The sequence below is a fragment of the Anabrus simplex genome, chromosome 6 (genome assembly GCF_040414725.1).
Source record: "Anabrus simplex isolate iqAnaSimp1 chromosome 6, ASM4041472v1, whole genome shotgun sequence".
NCBI lineage: Eukaryota > Metazoa > Arthropoda > Insecta > Orthoptera > Tettigoniidae > Anabrus > Anabrus simplex.
In genome coordinates, this window is record NC_090270.1 from 21,715,379 (window position 1) to 21,727,581 (window position 12,203).

Below are 12,203 nucleotides of genomic sequence, written 5' to 3' on the forward strand. Positions count from 1 at the left end.
GATGATTACCTGTCTGCTTGGCATGGTCATTGGGGTTTGCGGGTTCTGGGCGGTGATTAACTTGAGAAGGAGGATTACGTACAGTCGTGCGGCCGACGGCTTTTGTGGGTTTGTTGAAATCATATTGATAGGGCTGTTTTGCCATAACAAATGCATCGCATATACAAATCGAAAGGTACTCCGATGTATGTAATGTGTAGGAAACGCAATCAAACATTAAGAAAAGAATGAAAATCCAGAGCCTGTTTCCAGTTATTCGACTTGGTCAGGAATGGAATGAATAACGCCCCCACATAGCGGCGAGGATAGGAGTTGTGCCGGCTGCCGAAGCCTATCGCACTCCTCTGGGGCAATGATTAACGAATGACAGATGAAATGATATTGGAGAGTGTTGCTGGAATGAAATATGGCAGGGAAAACCGGAGTACGCGGAGAAAAACCTGCCCCGCCACCGCTTTTTCCAGCACAAATCCCACATGGAATGACCGGGATTTGAACCACGGAACCCAGCGGTGAGAGGCCGACGCGCTGCCGCCTGAGCCACGGAGGCTACACTTACAGAATAGTGCTGCTTGAAATTTTCTTTCAATTCTTCCAACTTCGATATGCGACTGGCGGACTGGCGTCTGTCAAATCACCGTAATCATCCCTGTGATTGGCACTGTAGTGCCGTTCCATTTTTTTTAACACAGCAAATCTCGGTGGCATATTAAACATTTGGCATGACCTTTATAAGCTGTACAGAAAAATGAAATTTCCCATTCTGCTTTAAAGGGTGCTACTTCACAACTCCTTTTTTTTTTTTTTTTTTTTTTTTTTTTTTTTTTTTTTTTTTTTTTTTTTAAATATCAGTCATGACAACTGCGAAACTGATTTAGTTACACGTTGTCAACAAAGCGCATTGGACTAGACTAGCGACTGATGGAGCGGGTGCTCGCTTCGGCGGGGCGGGCAGACCGCTCGCTCAGCCAACCAAGCTCCTCCCACCACTACCAAAACTTCCTTCCCCCAAAGCGCTCGGAGCACTGGCTTAGAGCGCGGCCAGAGCGCTAGCGCTCGGGGAGCGCTGTTTGGATGGCCCTGGTCTAAAGCGTGTGTCATGATAGGGTCTGTTTGTACGTAGACTTTTTTTCTCCTAGCAGCATGTAAGTTATTAGGAACTCTCTGCCATCTGTTGAATATATTTGGAAACTGGAAAAGTTTAGAGAATCAAAGAGTATCTAGCAGGGAATAGTAATTCTTCCGTGATCAGAGGAAGTGTATACTCTCTGGCTTGACAGGTAGTAATCAAGCCTGGCTGCATGCAATAACATTACTAACGATGAAAATCACATATATCACAATATTAATGAAAGAATTAATCGCTTAGCAATCCGCTAAGTACAGAATGTATTGCGGGTTAGGGTAAACTTCGCATACAGTTATTGGAGTGAATATTTAATGATATTATTTTATGATTACTCAAAGTTGGCTGAACTCAGAGACATATCAATGTCTCATGATTCACCGTTAAGTAATTCCGGAGAGAATAAAACAAAAACTGAAGCAAATCGGCCCAATAGAAAGACCGGACGGATTTTCCAGAGCTGTTCTGGTAAACACGTCCCCCCCCCCACCTCCTTCCCCACGCCGCTACAGCCACGAAGGGCTTGGCCTACCAAGCGACCGTTGCTCAGCCCGAAGGCCTGCAGATTACGAGGTGTGCTCTTGTCAGCACGACGATTCCTCTCGACCCTTATTCTTGACTTTCAAGACCGAGGCCGCTATCTCACGGTCAGATGACTCCCCAATTGTAATCACGTAGGCTGAGTGGACCTCAAACCAGCCCTCAGGTCCAGGTAAAAACCTCTGATCTGGCGGGGAATCGAACCCGGAGCTTCCAAGTAAGAGGCAGGCACGCTACCCGTACACCGCGGGACCGGCTAGTAAGCACGTTTAATATATAGATAATAAAATTAAATCAAAATGTTTTAAGACGAGTGAATAGTAACTAGCAACTCTGACAAAGTAAGATTTACATGGAAGTGGCATACTAACTAGAAATCAGCGTCCATCACGGCTAAGCATTCGTCAAGAGGCCCTGTATACAGCAGAATGAACAGGAAGAGTCTAGTTGAAAAGTTAAAAGCAAAAATAAAATCCTGAGATATATCTTGCGACCAATCAGAGAAGATGGTAAGTACAAGAGACGGCATAACAGTGAATTGAACCAGAATGTGGAAAGGATTCCGGACACCATTCGGAAACGGAGGATTAACTTTTATGGCCACATGAGCTCGCAGAGTTTGACCAACCAGACCTTTTCTTACTTTGTAAACAAACCCTTCTTCACCGAAGTTGAAAAACACCTTTAAATAAATAATTTAGTGTGGCTATGTCTAGCCGTGTGCATCCCTTGTAAGGCAGACCCTCCGATGAGGGTGGGCGGCATCTGCCATGTGTAGGTAACTGCGTGTTATTGTGGTGGAGGATGGTGTTGTGTGTTGTGTATGAGTTGCGGGAATGTTGGGGGCAGCACAAACACCCAGCCCCCGAACCACTGGAATTAACCAATGAAGGTTGAAATCCCCGGGAATCGAACCCGAGACCCTCTGAACCGAAGGCCAGTACGCTGACCATTCAGCCAACGAGTCGAACAAAAACACCTTTGAGAAGGAGGGATGACACATGAAGACATCCAGGAACAAAGTTCGAACGTACCAGCGATTCTAAAGTTGAAAACAGACAAAAAGTGAACGGATACAAGAACAGAGGCTCACAAAAAAAGCGAATGCGGGAATACGGGGAAAATAATTAAAGCTGGAAGATGCAAATGGTTCAAATAACGTGGAGCACACCCGGCCGAAACGAAGTAGAATAAAAAATGAAAGTCCACAGACTGTTTTCCGGTCATTGACCCGGTCAGGGCTGGAATGAATGAAGCCCCATCTTGCGGCGAGGATAGGAATTTTCCCGGCTGCCGAGGCCTGTCGCACTCCTCTCGAGCAATGGTTAATGACTGACAGATGAAATTATACTAAAGAGATTTGCTGGAATGAAATATGACAGGGAAAACTGGACTACCCGGAGAAAAGCCTGTCCCGCCTCCACTTTGTCCAGCACAAATCCCTATAGAGTAGTCAGCTCAGTGTCTGTCTGTCTGTAACGACATCACGGGAAAAGGGCTCTACGGAACTTCTTGACACTAGGTGCAGTAATTTATTTATATCCTGTCAGAAACAGAGTTACATATACGGTATATAAACCTAATAAAAATAAAACTGGGCGAGTTGGCCGTGCGGTTAGGGGCGCGCAGGTGTCAGCTTGCATGCTGGAGATAGAAGGTTCGAATCCCACTGTCGGCAGCCCTGAAGATGGTTTTCCGTGGTTTCCCATTTTCACACCAGGCAAATGCTGGGGCTATACCTTAATTAAGGCCACGGCTGCTTCCCTCCCACTCCTAGGCATTTCTTATCCTATCGTCGCCATAAGACCTATCTGTGACGGTGCGACGTACATAAAATTGAAATAATAATAATAATAATAATAATAATAATAATAATAATAATAATAATAAAATAAACTGCGCCCCAAAGGTTCACATTGTGGTGCACGTCGAGTCGCCTCAAAAATGTACTTGTGGCACGACAGAGATGAGCTGTAGTCTGCACCTCACAACAGCTGCACAAAACAGAATGCACGTAATATCCCCACTGATAGAGGAGTTAAGTTTAAGGATAGCTTCGGTGTTCGCTAGCCGTAATAATATTAACAACACCAAAAAGAAAATGTCTATGTTCTATATCAATGTTAACTCTATCGAAAAAAATCATCCACCCACGCACTTTTAAGAATAAAGAAAAACACGTAGACGAATCCTGCTTTTCTTTCACTGTCGCCAAGGAAATTTGGAGAAAGGAGGATAGTGTGAGAGTGTGAAAGAGAGAACGATGTTTTAAGTGACAAAGAAGGGTAGTGTGTGTGACAGAGATGGGAAGTATATGAGCCACAACACTCTTTGGCGAATTCTGTATTTCTTTAAACACGTTTTCGCTTCACTTCTTTATACTTTCAGCCTGCCTAGGGCTATTTCAAAAGCTTTTACTGGTTCTCTCGGTAGAATAAACCCACAGATGCTAGTGGACTGGCTACAGCTCCCTTACACTGTAACAAGAAGATGGAATTTAAAATATATGACATTGGGAAATTATGTACAGAAACTATATGGCAATAAGTACTATTTACCGCATGTAATTCACAAATTAAATATACCAAGAACTAAATAGTCCTCCTTGTGCTGTAAAATAGCTCTCATATTTGAGAAACATTATAAAACTCAGACTATGTTAAGGATTTAACGTTATATTTTACTAAGAGTACACCCTTCAGAGTGTATGTTTCTCTCATCTGTCCACTGAATGGAAATCGATGAGAAAACCCACTCCATGTCTGCATTATGCGAAAACAATGCAGCTGCTCAGAATGGCAAACTTCACACTTCATAACACTAATGTATCTGACTGTAGTCCGGCTCCATGGCTAAATGGTTAGCGTGCTGGCCTTTGGTCACAGGGGTCCCGGGTTCGATTCCCGGCAGGGTCGGGAATTTTAACCATCATTGGTTAATTTCTCTGGCATGGGGGCTGGGTATATGTGTCGTCTTCATCATCATTTCATCTTCATCATGACGCGCAGGTCGCCTACGGGAGTCAAATCGAAAAGACCTGCAGCTGGCGAGCCGAACATGTCCTCGGACAATCCCGGCACTAAAAGTCATACGCCATTTCATTTCATTTCATTTCATCTGACTGTAGTTTGAACGTCAGGTGATACTAGCCCTAAAGTAAGGAAGCCCAATACAAATTATCATCCAGCTGCTCAGTATTTCAAGCCGAGCTATGGGCCATCAAGTCTGCTATAGAGTGTTATGAACACAATAATCATACTGACTCTCAGGCTGCATCGAACACAGTATCAATCTGATACGAGTCGTTGGGCGGGTCCGAGTTCGATAACTGAGAACAGGGTAAGAAAGCAAGAATAATAAAACAGTTATCATAGCAAACCCAGAGGTTCCGGGAATGTAGAGACTGGCAACGATAATTATAGTGAAAGGAAGTGATAGTTTCAATAATAACAGTTACTTTTACTTCAATAAATACAGGATGAAGCGAAATTCGCGCACTCGGGCGTCGCAGCACGACTCCTCACATGCCAGACATAAAAAAATGTCTCTCACAAAAGTTCGTCCTGCGAGTATATCCGGCAGTAAAAGAACGTTGAAGAGTGGCAATCTGGCAACACTGTAAACAAGTGTAGGGTAACTACCTCTGTCAGGACAGACTAGTTGTGCTGTACGGTGTGTGCAATAGATAGAGTTTTGGGTTAGCATGCATGGGGTCGAGGGTTCGATTCTGATGATGATGAAGTGGTGCGAATAAATTCACGCCCACGATGCGGAAAGGACGTCTTTCAAAGCTGACCAATGAAAAAGAATGTTCGTCCATTTCCAGATTCGTAGTATGTAAGTGCAAATGGTTTCTAGAGGACGCGCTGCAATCGCTGTTGACGATTAAGATGCCAGATACTATACCACCTAGACTACATTTCCGAAATAAAAACATACTCCTCAAACCAGGATATGTCACAAACATTGCGCCTGAACTGACCCGCCGCTCTCAATACCATCAGCACTAAACCGTTTAGCACTGATCACGTACTCTCTTGGCGTTCGTTTTCTGTTTCAGATACTGATTCAACAGTAACAGCCCAAAGCGTAATATTAAGCTATTTGTTAATAGGATAATGGCAGACACCACACACAGTCAAAGTGTATTCTGAACCGTCACCTACGTAATAATAACAAGGCCGGCAGATAATCAGCTGATGAAGGCCGTCAAGCTGATAGTTCAACAATCACTTAAGCTCCCGATTAGTGCTGCTTAGGGAGCGACGAATTGAGGAACTACAGAGAACCAAGCTTTACAGACTAAATGTTTGTCTTTTCTTGTTTAATTTCTTTAGGAATAAAATGCGGAAAAATAGCCAAAAAAAAGTATTAAACAAGTGGTAAAAGGTGCTGATAATAAGAAAATATGCAAATAAGTGCTAGCATTGAGAAAAGGTACCAAAGGTGCTAGTATTCAGAAAAGATGCAACTAAAACACAGTTAGGGATGTTCATCCAATGTTTTCTTTGCAAAACAAAGTAATTTGGGTATTTTTTAGCTAAAAAAATTAAGATTCAGCACCTAAAATTCCTAGCTCTATTCCGAGTCAGCATGATTCCCTTTCCTTCAACGGCGATTTACCACTTGCTCCATGCACGTATTAAAATGAAAGGCTCTATCCCTACTTCACTCTTCTGCCACTCTGTGCTGCTCTAGTCATTGCAGATTCGTTTTTAAACTAACAATAACCACTCTAATCCCGCTGATATTTAAGCGCGTTGTGTCCACATGACTTTTTTAATTACCAACATGTAAATATTCATGACGTGAAAGTGGCTATTGGGAGTAAACACCACATCATTCACACAAGTAATCTCATAAGCTGTTGCATGTGCGGATTTATATCGTGTGTGTTAGAAGTGTGGAAATATAACTGACCTAATAGTCCTTCTTTGTTACTAAATCTTCGTTATTTTTGCTTGAATAAAAAACAATATTTTAATCTTACGTGACTGTTCATATCGAGATCATAACCACACACATCTCCAGTTTCACGTCTACTCCAAACCGTGAGCACATGACTTTTCACTTCATAAACCCACATACATTGGCTGGGCGTCTTGTAATAATATTAATAATAATAATAATAATAATAATAATAATAATAATAATAATAATAATAATAATAATAATAATAATATACAGGAATATGGATCAGGGGCAATAGTAGATTACGGTTGCATCTCCACAACTGACGGTTGTACTTGGAAATGGAATAACTTATTATTGTTAAAAGAAAACTGAATTTATGACTGTACTTTACGTCACAATGAACTAGCATTGCCGTACTTTAATTTTAACACACAGAAATATACCCTGTGAGATTTGCTGTTACAGAAACAGAAAATTTATTCTAAATAAAAAAGCTATTGGCATGAACTTGAAGTGAAATATGATATCGCCGCTGATAACATTCTTCTTCATGTTATTAAAGCATAACATGTCGGATGCTGTAATTACCTGATGTCTGCACACATCACTGTTGAACTTGAAATTCCTGTAAAAACCTTTGGAAGCTGTATGCTGTTATCTTATCTTCTTATGTAACCTGGAGTTGACCTGCATTTCCTTTCCGAGTGTAGTGACCTCCAATGCGGTTACGTGCACTCAATAGATTGTAAGAAATTGGAAATTATTATTGAAACACCTGTAATATCCAGGCATACTATCTAGTTTCACACGTCCTGATATCTATATAGAGACTGTTGAAATAACTAAAACAGTTCTATGCAGTATTAGATGCATCTACGTTAAATTCCATTCTCGAACAAAGTTCGCGAATTGTATAATAGAATTCAATAAAGAATTCGAAGTATCATGACGACAATTAACTGTATATATCGGTAAAATTCGATATATATATATATATATATATATATATATATATATATATATCCTATACTTCTGCAAACCACTGCTCTAAATCTCTGATTAATTTACTAAAATAAATTTACATTGTGAAGTCCCACCTCACAAGTAGATGATGTTTCACTATCAGCCCAGCACCAGTCTCTACTCAGATCAAACCACCACTCGTAGACCTCTTCGACTATTCTAAGATCTCTTCAAACACTTCTTAGAACACTTTAGACCTCTTCTTAGCTCTGGCCACCACTCTTAGACGTCTGACCACCACTCTTAGACGGGCCAACTATTCTTACCTCTACTTTTATAAACTCGTAATGACCAGACATCTCCCGACTATCTGGTCATCCCTTCCACATACACACACGGTAGCTAGCGAATACAGACACTCGGTCGAAACTACATGACCACGCACTGATGTCATCAGTCATGTGTCATAAAGCTTGACCACACTTACAAACCATATAGCATGTGTCAGTGGAAAATTTACTTGCCTCATACAGTCTCGGTTAAACTTAGCCTCGATTGCAAAATAATATGCCAGCTCATCTGGTCACAGTTACAAGTTACAGTATGACTATCTCAAACCAACAAATCTCACGTATTAATATACAGAATAATGACAAACAAAATTCCCTCATCCAATGATTAAATCATGTAATATGCGTGATACCTAATTATTACAGTCTAAATGATGAAGAACAGAATATAAAATCTAATGAATCGGCTCAATTAATGATAATAATTTTTAAAAATGATGAATGAAATCTGTAACCCTGTTGCACAGTTACAATATTATACTCGCATTACGCACTGGAAGACATGCGTGTGCCTTCTAGATCATATTCACCTGACACACCGGCGGAACACTAAATTGATATCGTGACTACAATAAACCTAATACATGCTATAATCTGCGCAGTGTGTCGTGCGGACCCGTAACGTAATTGGTAAAGGCGCAGTGGAGAGGGCGAACGTGTGAGGTGGGAGGTTCGAGCCCGGGGCAAAGATTCCATTCTTTTACAATATTTTTTAATATGTACTGCACGCAATGTAAGTTCAATGCCCTCTTTCATGCAAACTGCGTGCAAATGAATGTGTTTATGGCCCTATGAAGGGCCGATTAGTTAGCAGGCTGGACACATACAGACCGGAAATAATAGGAACACAACTACCCTAACAAATGTTTTGTCGCAGCAAATGCTCGATGTGATGACCGTTTTGGTTTGAGCGCATTCGGACCCGGTGTCCAATAGATCTTCTTGCGTGTTGAAGCATTTCTTTCTTTCTTAATCCGTTTACCCTCCACGTTTGGTTTTCCCCTCAGAATCAGCGAGGGATCCCACGTCTACCGCCTCAAGGGCTGTGTCCTGGAGCGTGAGACTTTGGGTCGGGAGATACAACTGAGGAAGAGGACAAGTAACCCGCTCAGGCTATGCTCAAGAAGGGTGATGTGAAGACCGGAGGGGATAGAAAAGGAAGAGGGAAGGAAGCGGTTGTGGCCTTAAGTTAGGAACCATCCCGGCATTCGCATGGAGGAGAAGTGGGAAACCCCGGAAAACCACTTCGAGGATGATTAAGGTGGGAATCGAACCCCACTCTACTTAGTTGACCTTCCGAAGCTGAGTGGAGCCCGTTCCATCCCTCGTACTACTTTTCAAAATTCGTGGCACAGCCAGGAATGGAACCCGGGCCTCCGGAGGTGGCAACTAATCGCACTAACCACCACACCACAGAGGCGGCTGCGCTGAAGCATTTCAGGTGTTATTGGTCGGCAGGCGTCCGTGATGAGTTGCCGGAGCTGGTCAGGGTTTTCTGGAACTTTAGTGTGAAGGACGATTTTCCAATGCTCCCACAAGAGGAAGTCTAACGGCGTTAAATCCGGTGATCTGGCGGGCCAAGAAACAGGACCTCCTCGTCCTATCAATTTCCTTTGAAGTTCCTCGTTCAGATGGTTATGAACGGGTAAAGTCGAATGTGGCCGAGCTCCATCCAGTTGCAACCACATCGTCAAACGATCGTGCAAGGGCACATCCTCCAGGAGCAGTGGGAGTTCCTGACGCAGAAAGTGCAGATAGCGTGGGCCCGCCCAATGGTCCTCAAAGAAATAATGTCCAGTCAGGTGATACCCCAAGATTCCACATCACACATTCACTCCCCTTCGTACTTGATGGGCCGCCTGTCGCACTCAGTGAGTATTGTGCATTGTGTATTGTGGCGATTGACGTTTCCATTATTGTAGAAGCGCGATTCGTCCGAGGACAAGATGTGCGATACGAACGCTGAATCATTGTCCAGCCTGCCTAACAGCCACCGATAGAACCTCTTGTGAAATCGTCCTTGTACTAAGTGTGGATCACTACAAGCTGCCTCCAGAACGGCCTCTTCTGTTTTACCCGATGTAAGGGGCCTATCGCGGACTGGTGGCTGCTTGGACATCAAGCCTCTTGTCCTTACGCGTCATTCAACACGCGGAATGTCGTAGCAGCCGGGTGTCGCCTGTCGGGATACCGTTCCTTGTACAGACGTAGTGCCTCGCACGCGTTTTGTCTTGCTTCCCCATAAATGAGGAGTATTTCAACGTACTCCTCTGTGGAAGACATAGCGAATGACAGCACAATTTACATTCAGGCCCTAACTAGCGGAGTATGCGCAGGGCACAAGGTGAATAACAGCGTCGTTCTACAGTTTGAATATGGTAACCATGGGCCTGTGTTTCCGTATTCAAACATCATACGGATGAAAGAAAAATTTAACGATGCAGGCTTCGAACAGCCGATGGCACTTTCCGTCGATGTTAGACTAGCGCCTAACCACATGCGGTACGCCACAATGCTATGGACATGCTGGTAGTACGACGAGAATATGGTACATACGCAATCCGGTTCGATGCTTAAGACATTAATTGCTGCACTGTTACCTAGTTTTACGCATTGATTCCCCTCTTGTCAGCGTCTGCGGTGTAGTGGTTAGTGTGATTAGGTGCCACCCCCAGAGGCCCGGGTTCGATTACCGGCTCTGCCACGAATTTTGAAAAGAAGTACGAGGGCTGGAACGGGGTTCACTCAGCCTCGGGAGGTGAATTGAGTAGAGGTGGGTTCGATTCCCTCCTTAGATATCCTGGAGGTTTTCTCCGTGGTTTCCCACTTCTCCTCTAGGCAAATGCCGAGATGGTACATAACTTAAGGCCACGGCCGCTTCCTTCCCTCTTCCTTGTCTATCCCTTCCAATATTCCCATCCCCCGCCAAGGCCCCTGTTCAGCATAGCAGGTGAGCCCTCTTCCCCAGTTGCATCTCTCCACCCAGAGTCTGAAGCTCCAGAACACTGCCCTTGAGGCGGTAGAGGTGGGATCCCTCTCTGAGTCCGAGGGGAAAACCAACCCTGAAGGGTAAGCAGATTAAGACGAAGAAGATTCCCCTCTTCGTTACACCCGGTCATGAGGCACAACACATTAAAATAGTTACATGGTGAAAGGACGTCGCTACATGATTTCAAGGCGTCATGTTTTGCGAGCGGACGATATAGCCTGTCGGTACGATTGAAAATCGTGAGCAAAATATGCTTACTGGGCATTAGTAGCCTACCACACAGTAGTCCTCCAGTGGAGTAGCCACCTTTTAACCATGTCGCACATTAATTTGGTTGCATAAAACTACATTAGAAGGGGCGGCTGAATCACACGGTATTCCTCAACCATTCGGGGCAGTAACCCGGAATGTGAGCACACAATTTCGTAAGAGTAAGGTTCGAATGTATGAAGCCTGATTTTATAGACTTGTCACGTCAAAAACTGACACCAGCACCAATATCTGTGGCTGAATGACCCGTGTTCATCACATACTGTTCTATAGTCGGGAGGGAATTCCTCAGACCCCGGCGGCGGGCGCCAAGGTAAGTGAGCCTATAAGATATTGTTCTCGTCCTCGTTATGAAATTAGCCGCTCACTTTGTCATGATTAACGCTACTAACTCTCCACCAAGAACATGAGCTGCTGCCTGAGGCTGTGCACCAGTACTTGATAACTTGGGAACTCTCCCTGTACAACAAGTGGGTATCATGGCAACAGCCGAACTCTGCCTACATCATGTCCTTTGTGGATTTGTATGTTATTATCGCAATACTCTTTCTCCCCTGTTAATAATGAAGGCAGTGATTTTAATTGCTCTCTAACAGTTGGGTTCGAGTCAGAGTCTCTAACCATACAGTTTAGGGACCCGACTTGTCGATACGACGTCTTGCAGTTACTGTTGATCGAGCACGTTGGTACTATACAGTCATGGTTTATTTTGTAATTTACGAGAATTGCGTATTGGCACTGCGATATTGTTGAAAAACTAGTGTTACATGTCTTTCTTTCTTTCTTTCTTTCTTTCTTTCTTTCTTTCTTTCTTTCTTAATCCATTTACCCTCCAAGGTTGGTTTTTCCCTCTTATTCAGCGGGGGATCCCGCCTCTACCGCCTCAAGGGCAGTGTCCTGGAGCATGAGACTTTGGCTTGGGTATACGACCTTGGAGGAGGACCAGTACCTCGCCCAGGCGGTCTCATCTGCTATGCTGATGGTGATGGGAAAATTGAAAGGGATGAATTAGGAGGTGGGAAGGAAGCGGCCGTGGCCTTTAGCCCGGCAT

General features: G+C 43.7%; 1 protein-coding gene across 1 annotated transcript in view; it reads left to right on the forward strand.

The window, feature by feature from the left end:
• Nucleotides 1–12,203, forward strand: part of LOC137501276 (kielin/chordin-like protein) — a 445,080-nt gene that overhangs the window by 176,762 nt on the left and 256,115 nt on the right. The gene's annotated exons all lie outside the window — the stretch shown is intronic.